The sequence below is a fragment of the Protomyctophum bolini genome, assembly GCF_963924005.1.
Source record: "Protomyctophum bolini genome assembly, chromosome: 20".
NCBI lineage: Eukaryota > Metazoa > Chordata > Actinopteri > Myctophiformes > Myctophidae > Protomyctophum > Protomyctophum bolini.
Genome location: NC_137881.1, coordinates 29,638,120 through 29,656,978, shown reverse-complemented (window position 1 = coordinate 29,656,978; position 18,859 = coordinate 29,638,120).

Here is an 18,859-nt window from a genome sequence, read left to right as displayed (position 1 = left end):
GACTTCGAGCTGAGAACAGAAAGAAGAGTTGGAGTTGTAAAAGCTGAACAGAATCCAGCAATAATAATAATAATTACTGAAGTGAGTGAGTGAAAGTCAGTCAGTCAGTCAGTCAGTCAGTCAGTTAGTTGTGTTGTGTTGCTGTGTCAGTTCACTGTGTGGTACTGATGTCAGTTAGTTGTGTTGTGTTGTGTTGCTGTGCCAGTTCACTGAAGTTTACTGAAGTCAGTCAGTGTGTTGTGTTGTGTTGCTGTGTGCTACTGATGTCAGTTAGTGTGTTGTGTTGTGTTGTGTTGTGTTGTGTTGTGTTGCTGTGTCAGTTCACTGTGTGCTACGGATGTCAGTTAGTTGTGTTTGTGGTGTTATAGGCCTTAGCTGGATGCTTTAATTCCCTTGTCTCGTTGGTAGAGTTTAAAAGGAACCCTGCAGCTAATAACACAAATATGCCTTAAAACATTATACTTGCTCTCTACAACTAAAATACTGATTGTACAGTTAGGACCATCTCGAAAACGAGATATATCTCAATGGGGTAGCCTATTCCTAAAGATAAAATAATAAATAAAGCAAATTTCACTCAATAGGACCTGTTCCTGTCGCAAGTTAATGATGTCATATGTCCAGATGGTCTATAGGGCCTATGGAGTGCATGGAATGCATATGCTAATAAAAAATAATAATAATAATAATTATTATTATTATTATTATTATTAGTAGTAGTAGTATAATAATTTACATGACTATACACGGTTCTTGAAGTACTTAGTTGATATAGTCATTCGTAACAACTGGACAGCAGCATTATTGACTCACCTTCAGGTTCGCAGTGTCATCTTGTACATCACTGATCTCCCCCTGAGTACAGAATGAAGAGTTGGAGTTATAAAGGCTCAACATAAAACCAGGTCATAAAGTCAGTCAGTGTGTTGGGTTGTGTTGTGTTGTGTTGCTGTGTCAGTTCACTGTGTGGTACTGAAGTCAGTCAGTCAGTGTGTTGTGTTGTGTTGTGTTGTGTTGTGTTGCTGTGTCAGTTCACTGTGTGCTACTGAAGTCAGTCAATGTGTTGTGTTTTGTTATAGGCCTTAGCTGGATGCTTTAATTCCCTTGTCTCGTTGGTAGAGTTTAAAAGGAACCCTGCAGCTAATAAGACAAATATGCCTTAAATCATTATACACAACTACAACTAAAATACTGATTGTACAGTTAGGACCCTCTCGAAAACGAGATACTATATCTCAATGGGGTAGCCTATTCCTAAAGATAAAAGAATAAATAATAAGAATTTCAAACAAAATGTAAAATAAAAACACCTTAAACCTTTTCTTTCATAAATAAAGCAAATTTCAGTCAACAGGACCTGTTCCTGTCGCAAGTTAATGAGGTCATATGTCCAGATGGTCTAGGCCTATGGAGTGCATGGAATGCATTATGCTAATAAAAAATAATAATACAAATAATAAGGTTAATAATAATAATTATTATTATTATTATTAGTAGTAGTAGTAGTAGTATAATTATATGACTATACACGGTTCTTGAAGTAGTTAGTTGATCATTCGTAACAACTGGACAGCAGCATTATTGACTCACCTTATTATCAGTGATCAGCCCCTGAGAACAGAATGAAGAGTTGGAGTTATAAAGGCTCAACATAATACAGCAATAATAATAATAATAATCACACTATAATTCAGCCTCTGTCTGTCTGTGTGTCAGAAACAGCACGTTATTTCACCATTGCCTGCACCAATCACTCCCACAGTCACACAGTCATTGACCATATGAATATGGAGGTCTTAACGGAGCCCTTTTTTCGATTTGACACATTAAGGATTAATAATGAATTTATTAGTGAATTAAAACGCACCCGGGCGCAGTACCCACCCGTGGACACATGGGGGAGACAAATATCTCACAACGGGTAAGGGCTAGTAGTAATAATAATAACTAGAATTTCGCCCCCCTTCGGGGGGCTCAATCCTAGTGTCGTTGCAGCGCAATATGGGAAGAAGGAAATTGCGGGAATTGACAGACTCCACTTCATGTTTCAGCTGTGGTTTTAAACTCAGTAGTGTGCCCTGCACACAGCGCACACTCGCAATTGCAGCTGGAGGGCGACGCGACACACACACACACACACACACACACACACACACACACACACACACACACACACAGAGCGATGTGTGGATAAATCACTGAGATTTGGGAAATGTGTTCAGAAGTACAACGATTAAGCACGCACAGGCAAATGTCAGAAGCATCTGTTTCGGTTTCCAAACAGGAAGTTGTAAATGTGCTTATTAGACGGAGGCAGCGTGATGCTGGCATCTATTGTGATGCCAGCATCACCACATTTCACATAGAAATATAAGCACCCATTTACTCGCTTAGCGGAGACTGTGGGGTGGTAGAGGACATCTCCCCGGACGCGTGGGTATGTCCAGATAGTTGCCTCGCGGAGGCCTCTTTGTCCAGTGTCCATTCTGGGTCTGGAAACGGCACTTTTGAGTGTTGACCCCAATAGAAGGTCTGCTGCTCTGAATTTTACACCTCTCCCGCTTAGCGGAGACTGTGGGGTGGTAGAGGACATCTCCCCGGACGCGTGGGTATGTCCAGATAGTTGCCTCGCGGAGCCGTCTTTTGTCCAGTGTCCAGTCTGGGTCCGGAAACGGTAATTTCTTTTGCATTGACCCCAGTAGAAGCTCTGCTGCTCTGAATTTTACACCTCTCTCGCTTAGCGGAGACTGTGGGGTGGTAGAGGACATCTCCCCGGACGCGTGGGTATGTCCAGATAGTTGCCTCGCGGAGGCCTCTTTGTCCAGTGTCCATTCTGGGTCTGGAAACGGCACTTTTTTGAGTGTTGACCCCAATAGAAGGTCTGCTGCTCTGAATTTTACACCTCTCCCGCTTAGCGGAGACTGTGGGGTGGTAGAGGACATCTCCCCGGACGCGTGGGTATGTCCAGATAGTTGCCTCGCGGAGGCCTCTTTGTCCAGTGTCCATTCTGGGTCCGGAAACGGTACATTTTTTTGCATTGACCCCAGTAGAAGCTCTGCTGCTGTGAATTTTACACCTCTCCCGCTTAGCGGAGACTGTGGGGTGGTAGAGGACATCTTCCCAAACGCGTGGGTATGTCCAGATAGTTGCCTGGCGGAGCCGTCTTTTGTCCAGTGTCCACTTTATAAAGTCCATGCACTCCAGTGAATAGCATTTATCCATTTAGATAACTTTTTTATGTTATTTAATTACTTATTTTTACACAGAAACATAATGTGTGTCTTTACAATAACTGTAATGTAATAATAATACTAATAATGTAATGTAAAAATTATTTAATTAACGAATGAAATAATCTTATTTTATTCTGAAAGCAACCGGATGTCTTAAATCTGCTAGCTGTCAGACCGGAAGTTCTAAATTTGCTCATAAGACGGAGCCTTAGACGGAGCCAACTCGCAGGCAGTGCGAGAGGCTGGTTACAGGATTCTATAGGTCAGCCGTTTTGGTGTGACACACACGGCTTCCACATTTAGCTTCATACTGGGTGAAAGTGTCCTTCCAAAAATTATTATTTCGCTCGAAATTCTTATTCACAATGACATCGAGTTGAGGTGTTTGTGTTTTAGGGTAATTGTTGCATAAGCGCTATTTCGCACTATTTCTCCCTCCCCTCCCCTGTGTCTGAAGCAGCTAGCATGGAAGCTATATGGATTATGGAAGCTTTCCCTCCGATTGCACACAACCATGCCGTTATCCACGCGTCCATCCGATTGCTTTTAATGTAAATGTCCCATCCACTGAGCAATAGCGATATAAGCGCCTTATTCATTCATTCGATTCATTTGGGTGTGGGGCTGTGCAGTGCTGTGGGCAGCCTTTCTGACGGAGGCTCGGAGCTGCTGCTGCTGACGCTGTTCGAGTCGCATGGAGCAGTATAGAGTAGGCGTGGCGCAGCATTAGAAGGGCGCAGCAAATGCACGACATTGAGGGGTAGAAACCATCCCGGTCGCGTGGTTCATCTAACGCGTGTGTCACTGTGAAGGACTGGCCCCAATAAGTGAACGTAGTTGGCGTAGTAGACGCCAACATGACGATTCTGACGTAGGCTGGTGATGTTGAGCAACAATGGCGTGGTTGACAAAAGTAATATTTATTCAGTAATTAAGACATTTCTTTCAATGAAATGTAGCCTATATGTATTCTGGGAGTGTGCCGAATTTATTTTGCATATAGAGATGTGTGGTGAAAGTGTGGTTGGGTCGGAGAAAGCTGTTGGATAAACGGCCATGTGCTTATGTACCCCTGTCTATTAGGGTAGCAGGATTATTATGATTATTATTATTAGTATTGTTATTGTGATTATTACATGGATTATTGTTGTGATGTGAGCTTGTGGCTGACTCACTATCTAGAAAATAAAAACATGGCACTTCATTTAAAATAGGTTACAGACCCCTGTTATATGCGCTTGTTTTGGGATTCTTTTTAAAGACCTATTTACTTGTTTCTATGAGACATGGCAACGCCAACAGCGCAGCGAAAGGCATCCACGTCTTTCTCTTGTGAAATGCTGAGATTAGAAACGACCATAATTATTTCATTTCTCAACCTTAAAAAATAAATAAAGACATCTCCATAATCCTTGGGAAGTGTGTGTAGCAAAAGTAGTCGGCATTGTCATGGTTGAAAGTATTCATGCAACACTGACGCTGTAAGCTGTGTGATGCTAACGCGCTAACACCGTTAGCATGGTCTGTGTTGGTCAAAGGAAAAAGGATAGATATGAAACTACTGGCCAAAGTGTCATACAAAACACAACACCTAAAATCGGAATGTGATGGTGACCTATTGAGCACAAACAGACAATCATGATTTGCTTGCTGGACCTATAATTAATTTATGTGCATTACATTTCCACCTCGCACATATAAATGAAAAGCAAGATGGATGCTAACGCGCTAACACCGTTAGCATGTTCTGTGTTGGTCGGAAAAAGGATAGATATGAAACTACTGGCCCAAATAAATGTCATAGAAAACACAACACCTAAAATCGGAATGTGATGGTGACCTATTGAGCACAAACAGACAATCATGATTTGCTTGCTGGACCTATAATTAATTTATGTGCATTACATTTCAACCTCGCACATATAAATCAAGCCACAGTGCAGTCAGAGAGTAGTTCACAGGTCACACACAGGAGCAGTGAAAGGGGGAGGGGCCTTCGGATGGCAGTGTAGAGTAGGCACGACATTGAGGGGTAGAAACCATCCCGGGCGCGTGGTTGATCTAACGCGTGTGTCACTGTGAAGGACTGGCCCCATTAAGTGAACGTAGTTGGCGTAGTAGACGCCAACATGACGATTCTGACGTAGGCTGTTGAGGTTGAGCAAGAATAGCGTGTTTCAGAAAAGTAATATTTAAACAGTAAATAAGACATTTTTGGCGAATGCAATGTAGTCTATGTCTTTTGTGGGAGTGTGCAGGTTTTATTTTGCATAGAGAGATGTGTGGTGGAAGTGTGGCTTGGTCGGAGATAGAGCACGAATGAACGGCCAGGTACTCATGCACCCCTGTCTATTAGGGTAGCAGGATAATCATTCATAAAAACTGAACAGCAGCATTATTGACTCACCCTAAGGCTCTCAATCTTCTCCTGAGAACAGAAAGAAGAGTTGGAGTTATAAAAGCTGAACAGTATCCAGCAAAAATATTAATTACTGAAGTCACTCAGTGTGTTGTGTTGTGTTGTGTTGTGTTGTGTTGTGTTGTGTTGCTGTGTCAGTTCACTGTGTGGTAGCCTACTGAAGTCAGTTAGTTGTGTTGTGTTGTGTTGCTGTGTCAGTTCACTGTGTGCTACGGATGTCAGTTAGTTGTGTTTGTGGTGTTATAAGCCTTAGCTGGATGCTTTAATTCCCTTGTCTCGTTGGTAGAGTTTAAAAGGAACCCTGCAGCTAATAAAACAAATATGCCTTAAAACATTATACTTGCTCTCTACAACTACAACTAAAATACTGATTGTACAGTTAGGACCCTCTCGAAAACCAGATACTATGGGCTGTATTTTGCGTGTCTTAAGTACCAGGTCTTATTCCCTAACTTGAGTAAACTAAAGACCTGGAGGCGTGATCAATGCCATTTGGCTATTCTGAGTGGCCAAAGAGCATTGATCACGCCTCCAGGTCTTTAGTTTACTCAAGTTAGGGAATAAGACCTGGTACTTAAGACACGCAAAATACAGCCCTATATCTCAATGGGGTAGCCTATTCCTAAAGATAAAATAATAAGAATTTCAAACAAAATGTAAAATAAAAACACCTTAAACCTTTTCTTTCATAAATAAAGCACATTTCAGTCAATAGGACCTGTTCCTGTCGCAAGTTAATGAGGTCATATGTCCAGATGGTCTAGGCCTATGGAGTGCATGGAATGCATTATGCTAATAAAAAATATATAATACAAATAATAAGGTTAATAATAATAATAATTATTATTATTATTAGTAGTAGTAGTATAATAATTATATGACTATACACGGTTCTTGAAGTAGTTAGTTGATAGTCATTCGTAACAACAGGACCGCAGCATTATTGACTCACCTTAAGAGCAGTGATCTCCCCCTGAGAACAGAATGAAGAGTTGGAGTTATAAAGGCTCAACATAACAACAACAATAATAATAATAATAATAATAATAATAATAATAATAAAACTTTATTTGTATAGCACCTTTCATGACATGAAATGCAGCTCAAAGTGCTTTACAGAAAAATGGAGGATAAAAGAAAAGCAAGGCAACAACATTAAAAACAAGCAGTAATGCAATACAGTGAGGACATGAATAACAAAAATAAAAAATAAAAGATCAATTAAAAGCAATGTTGTAGAAGTGGGTCTTGAGCTGAGCTTTAAAAATGTCTACAGACTAGAGGCTGCCTGACGAAGGTACAGTGGGAGCTTGTTCCATGCCGACGGCCCGTAGAAGCAAAAAGCTGCTTCCCCGTATTTTTTAGTTGCCATTTTTTTTGGCAAAGCGAGCAGGCCAGCAGTGGAAGACCTTAGGGGGCGGTTTGGGATATTTAGGCAGGCAGTCATGTAGGTAGGAAGGTGCGAGACCATTGAGAGCTTTATAGACAAGTAAAATAATTTTAAAATCAATCCTAAAAACAACCGGAAGCCAGTGCAGTGATAACAAAACTGGAGTAATAATAAGTAATAATAATCATCATTCATAAAAACTGAACAGCAGCATTATTGACTCACCTTATTAGCAGTGATCTCCCCCTGAGAACAGAATGAAGAGTTGGAGTTATAAAGGCTCAACATAATACAGCAATAATAATAATAATAATCATTCATAAAAACTGAACAGCAGCATTATTGACTCACCTTATTAGCAATGATCTGCCACTGAGAACAGAATGAAGAGTTGGAGTTATAAAGGCTCAACATTATACAGCAATAATAATAATAATCATTCATAAAAACTGAACAGCAGCCTTATTGACTCACCTTAAGGCTCTCGATCTCCGCCTGAGAACAGAAAGAAGAGTTGGAGTTATAAAGGCTAAACAGAATCCAACAATAATAATAATAATTACTGAAGTCAGTTAGTTGTGTTGTGTTGTGTTGTGCTGTGTTGCTGTGTCAGTTCACTGTGTGGTATACTGATGTCAGTTAGTTGTGTTTGTGGTGTTATAGGCCTTAGCTGGATGCGTTAATTCCCTTGTCTCGTTGGTAGAGTTTAAAAGGAACCCTGCAGCTAATAAGACAAATATGCCTTAAAACATTATACTTGCTCTCTACAACTAAAACTAAAATACTGATTGTACAGTTAGGACCCTATCGAAACCAGATACTATATCTCCATGGGGTAGCCCATTCCTAAAGATAGAATAATAAATAATAAGAATTTCAAACAAATGTAAAATAAAAAAATATATAAATCTTTTCTTTCATAAATAAAGCAAATTTCCCTCAAAAGGACCTGTTCCTGTCGCAAGTTAATGGTCATGTGTCCAGATGGTCTAGGCCTATATGGAGTGCATGGAATGCATTATGCTAATAAAATAATAATAATAATAATAAGGTTAATAATAATAATTATTAAAAACTGAAGACCAGCATTATTGACTCACATGAGTATTGCTGTAGATCCAGTTCACCGTGTCTGTCAACCACGACCTCCAGTTCTCTGTTACCAAAACATAATAATGGTTAATGAGTTGTTCTACCAAATGTCTTCTAAATCATGACAGTTTTCTGGAAAAACCCTGTGTTTCTCTATGTCAGTGGTGCTCAACCTAAATGTCAAGGACCCCCAGAATTATCTGTATTTGTATCTGTAAATATGTTGTTCCAGGGACTCCCAAACAAAAACGAAGCAGGTGATCACAGGAGATTATAAATGTCTTGAAATTGCTAAATAAAGCTTCTGTATATAGGACCAACAGGACTGTATTCTTAAAGAAAAATACAAGAGATCTGAGCACTCCACACATGTGGAGGAGAGCAAGTAAAGTGATTTTAGTGATTGGATCTCTGCCCTGATCCTTTTTTAATTAACATTTAGAGAGGGCATTAGACCTAGAAGAGATCCAGTAGAACTAAATGTTAGGGAGGGACTATAGTGGAGCAGAGATCCAGTAGAACTAAATGTTAGGGAGGGACTATATAGTGGAGCAGAGATCCAGTAGAACTAAATGTTAGGGAGGGACTATATAGTGGAGCAGAGATCCAGTAGAACTAAATGTTAGGGAGGGACTATATAGTGGAGCAGAGATCCAGTAGAACTAAATGTTAGGGAGGGACTATATAGTGGAGCAGAGATCCAGTAGAACTAAATGTTAGGGAGGGACTATATAGTGGAGCAGAGATCCAGTAGAACTAAATGTTAGGGAGGGACTATATAGTGGAGCAGAGATCCAGTAGAACTAAATGTTAGGGAGGGACTATATAGTGGAGCAGAGATCCAGTAGAACTAAATGTTAGGGAGGGACTATATAGTGGAGAAGAGATCCAGTAGAACTAAATGTTAGGGAGGGACTATATAGTGGAGAAGAGATCCAGTAGAACTAAATGTTAGGGAGGGACTATATAGTGGAGCAGAGATCCAGTAGAACTAAATGTTAGGGAGGGACTAGTGGAGCAGAGATCCAGTAGAACTAAATGTTAGGGAGGGACTAGTGGAGAAGAGATCCAGTAGAACTAAATGTTAGGGAGGGACTACTGGAGAAGTTCAGAAATCAGTCTGTGTCTCATATGAGGGCTGTGGGCAGTTCAGAAACCAGTCATGTGTCTCATAGGAGGGCTGTGGGCAGTTCAGAAACCAGTTTGTGTCTCATAGGAGGGCTGTGGGCAGTTCAGAAACCAGTTTGTGGCTCATAGGAGGGCTGTGGGTAGTTCAGAAACCAGTTTGTGTCTCATAGGAGGGCTGTGGGCAGTTCAGAAACCAGTTTGTGGCTCATAGGAGGGCTGTGGGTACTTCAGAAACCAGTTTGTGTCTCATAGGAGGGCTGTGGGCAGTTCAGAAACCCGTCCACCAAGCTAATCTGCAGGCTTTCTATTCTGGAAAAGTAAACTTTGCCACGGACACATTTGTCCGTGTACAGACATGTCAGTGACCCCTGACCTCTATATGACATGTTGGTGACCCCTGATCTCTATATGTAGGACATGTCAGTGACCCCTGACCTCTATGTAGGACATGTCGGTGACCCCTGACCTCTATGTAGGACATGTTGGTGACCCCTGACCTCTATGTAGGACATGTCGGTGACCCCTGACCTCTATGTAGGACATGTCGGTGACCCCTGACCTCTATGTAGGACATGTTGGTGACCCCTGACCTCTGTAGGACATGTCAGTGACCCCCATGGTGAGGACCAATTATATGAAGATATGTTGAAAAGTGGTGAAGTTGTCCTTAAAGGGATAGTTCAGATCTTTTGAAATTAAGCTGTATGAAATACATGCCATTAATATAGTGGTTGCAACTGTATTAATTGATTGCCCGAGTCCTGTGGTGGGAGTTCTGCTCTGGTTTTGGTGAAATATTCAGTAGTTCCGGTCATTTTGTGGGGGGGGCACTGGGGGCCACGCATTAAGTAAATTAATTCACAAAACTGATGTCATTTGTATTGTTGAGCAATTTCTAAAATATTTGCACCACTTTCGTTCAACTGTGACCCCTCTATCACATGGAACTATTTTTGGGGCGTAGTGATATGGACACAAAAAAAACATATAGTTCCGTGTGATAGAGGGGTCAAAAATGTACAAAAGTTGCACAAATATTTTAGAAATTGGTCAACAATACAAATGACGCTATAGTTTTGTGGATTAATTAATGAGTCATCCTGAGATACAGAATGAAGAGTAGGAGTTATAAAGGCTAAACAGAAACCAGCAAAAAATATAATAATAATTATTATTATTATTAGTAGTAGTAGTAGTAGTAGTAGTAGTAGTATTATAATAATTTACATGACTGTACACGGTTCTTGAAGTGATAAAAACACTGCTGAACAGCAGCATTATTGACTCACCACTGTAATCCAAGTCCGGCACATTCGGTTCGCTGCCGAATTGGTACTCCGAGCTGGGAGCCGGCACAGCTGGAGCCAACATGGAGGCCACGCAGATCAGGAGACACAGCTTCATCTGCTGACAGTATAGGCATGAAGAGCAGGACAGAGGTGGAAAAAGTTTGACTTAAGTAAAAAGTACCAATACTGCAATTTAGAACTACTTCGCTACAAGTAAAAGTACGGAATTGAAAATGTAAAAGTAAAAAAGTATCAGCATCAAAATGTACTTAAAGTACTAAAAGTAAAAGTTCTCATATTGCATATTGCCCACTTCACAAGTTCAAAAGATGTACAAAATCTATTGAAAATAGCCGGTCTACAAGCCCTCAATGCGTCGCGTTGCGACGCATTGAGAGCTTGTAGATCGGCTATTTCCAAATTGCCAAAATGTATAGCGTTGAAGTGGATAATGCATGTTTTCTAATCAAATTTTAAATCTCCAAAGTAACTACAGTAACTTAAAAAAAAAATCAAACAATTGGTTAGTTGAGTAAAAGTAAAATTTGCCTCTGAGATGTAGTGTGGAGAATAAGTAAAAGTACTGGAAATTGGAAATACTCAAGTAAAGTACAAATACCTAAAAAGTGTACTTAAGTACAGTATTGATGTCTATACCAGCTCAGTGGCCTTGTGGTTAGAGTGTCCGCCCTGAGACTGGGAGGTCGGGGGTTCGATCCCCGGCCGGGTCATACCAAAGACTCTAAAAATGGGACCCATGAGTGCCTCCCTGCTTGACACTCAGCATCAACTATGGCTTGCTGAATCATAACAACATTATATAAAATATAAAATGACATTAAAGTGGACGGAAAATGGACTCACCGCTTCAAAGCTGTTGTCCTGTTGGCTCGATGCTTCTGAGATGAATGTAAAATCAGAACCTGATGCAATAGAATAAGGAGTTGGACTTATGAACACTTATATCCAAACAAAAAAGTGTGACCTTGCCATGACGATCCTGTGGTTGGTCACTGATAACAGAAAACGTCACGTTCTCCAATGTAGATGAGATGTGCTGCACGCACGCACAGGCACACAAGCGAGCACGCACACACACCCACACACGTAGTAGGTGGAGGCGTTGGTTACAAGTTTAAAATAATCTGGTCAGTATGTTCACTGAAATTGAGTTTGCCATGTCAATATACGTGTGCCTAAGTGTTTCAAATTGTCTACTACCTCCACTATTTGTCCACTAATCCTAATGGACTGCACATGTTCTTTTTGATGAATGACAAGTCCCTTTGATCCCTATTAGGAGCTTCTATCACACCAGTTCTAAGATCACTTGTACTCTGTATGCTTCCTCTGTGGCCCCCTTCTTCAGCAAGGCTGAACCAAGGCCATAATTATCACCCCGTTCGACTGTTTCAGTGCATAGAATATGCGTCATCAGGACCATGCAATGGGCCCAGTAGTATGGACATTTTCCACATATCAGTATGTCATTATCAGCTATTGTGACGGTGGTGATAATGGTATTTTTGTGTCACTGATGTCAATGACGGAGGCGCGCCGTGCCTAGTGGCCTTGAGCCACGTGAGGCACCGCCGAGTGAGTAGCCGTGCCGAGTGTCGCGACGGCCACCAGACCCGACTCAGCGCCGTCCGAGTTAATTACGAGTCCGAGTTAATTTGCCGATAGGCAGAGAATAGTATATACTAGTAGCCCCTAGTTTCCATGCGCCGACAATAGAGTTGGAAATGACACGTTCAGCCAAACACCACAATGTCTAGTATGCCAGTATGGCCATATTGGCCGTATTCCAACGTCCTGATAACGGTTAATTTCATCTATTTAATACAGTGATCCGCATACTTAAACAAACAGGGGCGGTCGGTGGATCAGGGCTAGAGTGGTTGGATGGTAACCGCAAGGTTGTCAGTTCGAACCTGGGCTCCCCCAGAGTTAGTGTCAAAGTGTCCTTGAGCAAGACACTGAATCCCTAATTGCTCCTGATGTGCTGGTTGGTGCCTTGCATGGTTTCCACTGCCATCGGTGTATGAATGTGTGTGTGAATGGGTGAATGTAATGCACAATCTACTGTATGTAAAGGTGTGTGTGTGTGTGTGTGTGTGTGTGTGCGTGTGTGTGCGTGTGTGTGTGTGTGTGTGTGTGAGTGTGTGAATGTAATGCACAATCTATGTAAAGCTCCTTGGATAAAGGCGCCATTTACAAACGAAACATATCCTGGTCTTACTGGAATTAATTTGTGTATAAGGAGAAAAGTAAGGGGGATAAGATGGTTCCCTGTGGACAGTGGAGCACCAGTGTTAAGCTTGGATCTAGTACAAGCTTGCAGCATGACACACACGCATGCATGCACACACAAACGCATGCATGCCACACACGCAGACAACCACCACATTGTACGACCAATTGTAAAACTAGCTAATCTACAATAGCAGATATGTGATGCGTTGTGATGCCTTTGTGAACACATTTTGACTATTTTCATGAGCCCAAAATGCAAGTTATGAATTTGTGCAATATATTTAAAATGATGAAGAAGTCTTCAATCTGAAATCAGTGCCCTGCAGATTCCATTCTAAAAGTGGGTGGCGCATTTCCTCCGTTACTGTCTTTTCTTCTATATCAAAAGCACCAAAGAATAGAGAATACATGAACTTAATCTAACTGTCTGTGGAGGTGAAATGGCTGGTACACACACACACACACACACACACACACACACACACACACACACACACACACACACACACACACACACACACACACACACACACACACACACACACACACACACACAGAGGTTACCCACAGAAATCACAGACACATACTGTCAGTACAATTTACAATTTAGGCATTTGGCAATGACATTTGTTGCAATGTCATTGCAATGTCATTGGTCATGATATTTGCATATAAAAACCCCCCACAGAGGCTGAAATTCACACAGATTAAATATCTCTGGACTCAAATGTTTTAACCTATATGACCTATATGTTTTTTTTGTGATCATTAGGAATGTCGAGAACACGTTTTATTCATTATTATGAATGATATCCCCCAAATGTAAATTATTAATTTATTATTATTAATGTAATAATAATAATTATTATTATTAACTAGTGACTAGTCCAGTTGATTCTCCTCGTAGAGAGATCACGATGGCACCAGGGAGGGAGGCATCACTCAAGGTTTATTAAACTATTATGGGATGTTGGCGTCACAACAGATGAAGGAAGAAAGACGAAGACGTAATAAACAAACAAGATGCTGTTCGACAACGTTCATTATCATTATCACAACGTAGATAAGACGTGTCCGCACGAGGACACAATGTCTTGCCACGTGCCCATGTGGCCGTTGTCTGTGCATGGTAACTTTTAGATTTTAACCCATTTAGGCCTGACATCAAGACAGTTTTCTGAAATACCTACATGTTTCTATATCAGTGGTGTTCAATGTTTCAGGTCAAGGACTCCAGAAATGATATGTAATTTGCCGCCGACCCCTATTTAAAAAAACATGTTGTTCCAGGGACACCCCCCTCCCCCGGAAGCAAAGATTTGAGTTAAAAACATTCACTCTGTAACAATATTATATTCAAAGATTTCAGGCACATTTTCACGATAAAAAAAAGAAATAGCTCGTATATAGCTTGTAGATTTGCTATTTTTCAACAGCTAAAGTATAACGTAATGCTTAACCCATTCTGGACGGGAACCCCTCTTGGTGTTTTAAGCCAATTATATAGCCATTGAAAAAGAGCTGATCTACAAGCTCATACGAGCTTGTAGATGTGCACTTAAAAATAAATCGTGAAAAATGTGGCTTTGAATATATATTCTATGAGAGCGAACGTTTTTAACTGAAATCTTTGCTTCTGAGGGGTTCCAGGAATAACATATCTTCAGATGGGGGTCGGCGGTCAATTATATCATTTTTGGGGCTCCTTGACATGAAATATTGAGCACCACTGATACAGAAACATGTCAGGATTTAGAAGCCATTTTTTAAATGTCAGGCCTAAATGGGAAAGGAGCAGAAAGCACTCAGTTGAGTATAGTTCAAAGTAATAAGGTGACGCCACGGTTCAGGTAGATACAGTCCATAGAACAGATACAGTCCATAGAACAGATACAGTCCATAGAACAGATACAGTCCATAGAACAGACTACCAGCACTCACGTTGTATCCACCATAGGATGCTTGTAATTTTTTTCAGTTTCCCCCATAGCAGCAACATTTTATACCATTATGCGCAGTGTGCACTGCACACAGAATGCTCTCTGTGTGTGTGTGTGTGTGTGTGTGTGTGTGTGTGTGTGTGTGTGTGTCAAGCTGCAAGCTTGTATGTAGATACAAGCTTAAAACTGGTGCTCCACAGGGAACCATCTTATCCCCCTTACTTTTCTCCTTATACACAAATTAATTCCAGTTAGACCAGGATATGTTTCGTTTGTAAATGGCGCCTTTATCCAAGGCGCTTTACATAGATTGTGCATTACATAAACACACTCACGCACACATTCACCTTTACATACAGTAGATTGTGCATTACATTCACCCACATTCACACACATTCACACACCTTTACATAGATTGTGCATTACATTCACACACATTCACACATGCACCTTTACATACAGTAGATTGTGCATTACATTCACCCATTCACACACACATTCATACACCGATGGCAGTGGAAACCATGCAAGGCACCAACCAGTACATCAGGAGGAATTACGGATTCAGTGTCTACACTTTGACACTACTCTGGGGGAGCCCAGGTTCGAACTGACAACCTTGCGGTTACCATCCAACCACTCTACCCCATATCCACCGACCGCCCCTGTTTTTTTAAGTATGCGGATCACTGTATTAAATAGATGAAATGAACCGTTATCAGGACGTTGGAATACGGCCAATATGGCCATACTGGCGTACTAGACATTGTGGTGTTTGGCTGAACGTGTCATTTCCATTTCCAACTCTATTGTCGGCGCATGGAAACTAGGGGCTACTAGTATATACTATTCTCTGCCTATCGGGACGTACCTCGGACGGGTCTGGTGGCCCGGCGCGCCTCCGTCATTGACATCAGTGACACAAAAATACCATTATCACCACCGTCACAATAGCTGATAATGACATACTGATATGTGGAAAATGTCCATACTACTGGGCCCATTGCATGGTCCTGATGACGCATATTCTATGCACTGAAACAGTCGAATGGGGTGATAATATGGCCTTGGTTCAGCCTTACTGAAGAAGGGGGCCACAGAGGAAGCATACAGAGTAGCCTACTAAGTGATCTTAGAACTGGTGTGATAGAAGCTTAGAAGAATACTTAGGCACATATATTGACAGCAAACTGCCATACAGTACACCACCACCACTACTACTACCACTACTACTAGGCTACTACTACTACTACTACTACTAGTACTACTACTACTATTACTACTACTACTGTTGAGTTAAAACTCGTAAATGGAGCATGGAAGACACCTCAGACTTCAGACAACTACATCTCCCAGAGTGCATCAGCTGCAAGATGGCTGCTGGTGCTCATTTGGCTGATTGAACACCTGTTAAAGGCTGGTGGTGGTGACACTCAAACAACTAACAAACAAGCAAGCGGAAGGTCTATACCCAAGAGCTCTACCCCCCGAAGACGCCAATGGTCGGTTTTGTATATTCTACTGTTTTATTCTACTTCTACTTTAATGCTTACTTCTTAATGTGGTTAAAAATCTGTTCAGTTTGGAACTTTCAGTATAGCCTCAATTTGTTTGAGTTTGCATTTAAATGTATATTTACTAATTTAAGAGACTACAAAAATGTGAATCTATATGATTTACCATGTTTAAAGGCATGTCAAATGCCTATAGGTTACTTGGAGCGGATCTACAAGCTCAAAGTTCAGTTGAGTTTTAAAGGGAAGGGTCTCTAAATGTTTTGATGAATTGAACAAGGTGGACCCTGTTGTAAACAAGTGTAATGCTTAATTGGGTCGTCCACTCACAGTTGACAGTTTTTGTATCGAGTTGTGCTTGAAATGTATACTGTAATTCTGCAATTATCCACTTCAACGCTATACATTTTGGAAATGGCCGATCTACAAGCTCTCAATGCGTCGCAACTCGCAACGTGACGCATTGAGAGCTTGTAGATCGGCTATTTTCAATAGATTTTGACTTGTGAAGTGGGACATTCTGCAATATGAGAACTTTTACTTTTAGTTCATTTTGATGCTGATACTTTTACATTTTCAATTCCGTACTTTTACTTGTAACAAAGTAGTTCTAAATTGCAGTATTGGTACTTTTTACTTCAAGTCAAACTTTTTCCACCTCTGTCCTGCTCTTCATGCCTATACTGTCGGCAGATGAAGCTGTGTCTCCTGATCTGCGTGGCCTCCATGTTGGCTCCAGCTGTGCCGGCTCCCAGCCTGTCGCCTCAAGGTATGTACACACACAGGCTTTAATTTAAAAGGATAGTTCACTGCGGGTCACTCATTAATTAATCCACAAAACTATAGCGTCATTTGTATTCTTGAGTCTTGAGTCAAGACTCAAGAATGGACAACATAGTCCATAGTTCTATCACACGGAACTACGCTATATGTTTTTTCCCTGGAACAACAAATACAGATAATTCTGGGGGTCCTTGACATGAAAAATGTTGAGCACCACTGACATAGAGAAACTGTCATGATTTAGAAGACATTTGGTAGAATCGTCATCGAACAACTCATTAACCATTATGTTTTGGTAACAGAGGACAGTAACAACTCATTAACATTATGTTTTGGTAACAGAGGACAGTAACAACTCATTAACATTATGTTTTGGTAACGGAGGACAGTAACAACTCATTAACATTATGTTTTGGTAACAGAGGACGGTGGTTATTGGAACGCCTGGTTCAAGTGGGGGACAGTGGTGGTAAACCACATCAACGGCAATACGGTGAGTCAATAATAATGCTGCTGTTCAGTTTTTATCACTTCAAGAACCGTGTACAGTCATGTAAATTATTATAATAAATATTATTATGATTGTATTTTTTGCTGGATTCTGTTGAGCCTTTATAACTCCTATACTCTTCATTCTGTTCTCAGGCGAACATCCAGTCCAATAAGCAGACTGCAGATGCTAATAAGGTGAGTCAATAATGCTGCTGTTCAGTTGTTACGAATGATTATTACCCTTATTTAGGTATATATTATTAGCATATGCACTCCATAGGCCTAGACCATCTGGACATATGACATCAACTTGCGACAGGAACGGGTCCTATTGAGTGAAATTTGCTTTATTTATGAAATAAAAGCTATTTATTTTTACATTTTGTTTGATATTTTATCTTTAGGAATAGGCTACCCCATTGATATATATATATAGTATCTCCTTTTCGAGAGGGTCCTAACTGTACAATCAGTATTTTAGTTGTAGTTGTGTATAATGATTTAAGGCATATTTGTCTTATTAGCTGCAGGGTTCCTTTTAAACTCTACCAACGAGACAAGGGAATTAAAGCGTCCAGCTAAGGCCTATAACACCACAAACACAACTACCTGACATCAGTAGCACACAGTGAACTGACACAGCAACACAACACAACACAACTGACTTCAGTACCACACAGCAACACAACACAACACAACTAACCGACTTCAGTAATTATTATTATTATTGTTGGATTCTGTTCAGCCTTTATAACTCCAACTCTTTCTGTTTTCAGGGGGCTATTGAGATCCTTAAGGTGAGTCAATAATCCTGCTGTTCAGTTATGAATTATTATTAGTAGTAGTAGTACCCTTATTTTTTATTTTTTTATGTTCTATTAGCATATGCATTCCATAGGCCTAGACCATCTGGACATATGACATCATTAACTTGCGACAGGAACAGGTCCTATTGAGTGATTTATTTTTTATGAAAGAAATAAAATATTTAAGGTGTTTTAATTTTCCCATTTTACTTGTAGAGAGTATAATGTTTTAAGGCATATTTGTGTTATTAGCTGCAGGGTTCCTTTTAAACTCTACCAACGAGACAAGGGAATTAAAGCGTCCAGCTAAGGCCTATAACACCACAAACACGACTAACTAGTCAGTTAGTCAGTAGCACACAGCAACACAGCACAACTAACTGACTTCAGTAGCACACAGTGAACTGACACAACACAAATAACTGACTTCAGTAGCGAACTGACACAGAAACACAACACAACACACTAACTGACTTCAGTATCACACAGTGAACTGACACAGCAACACAACACACTG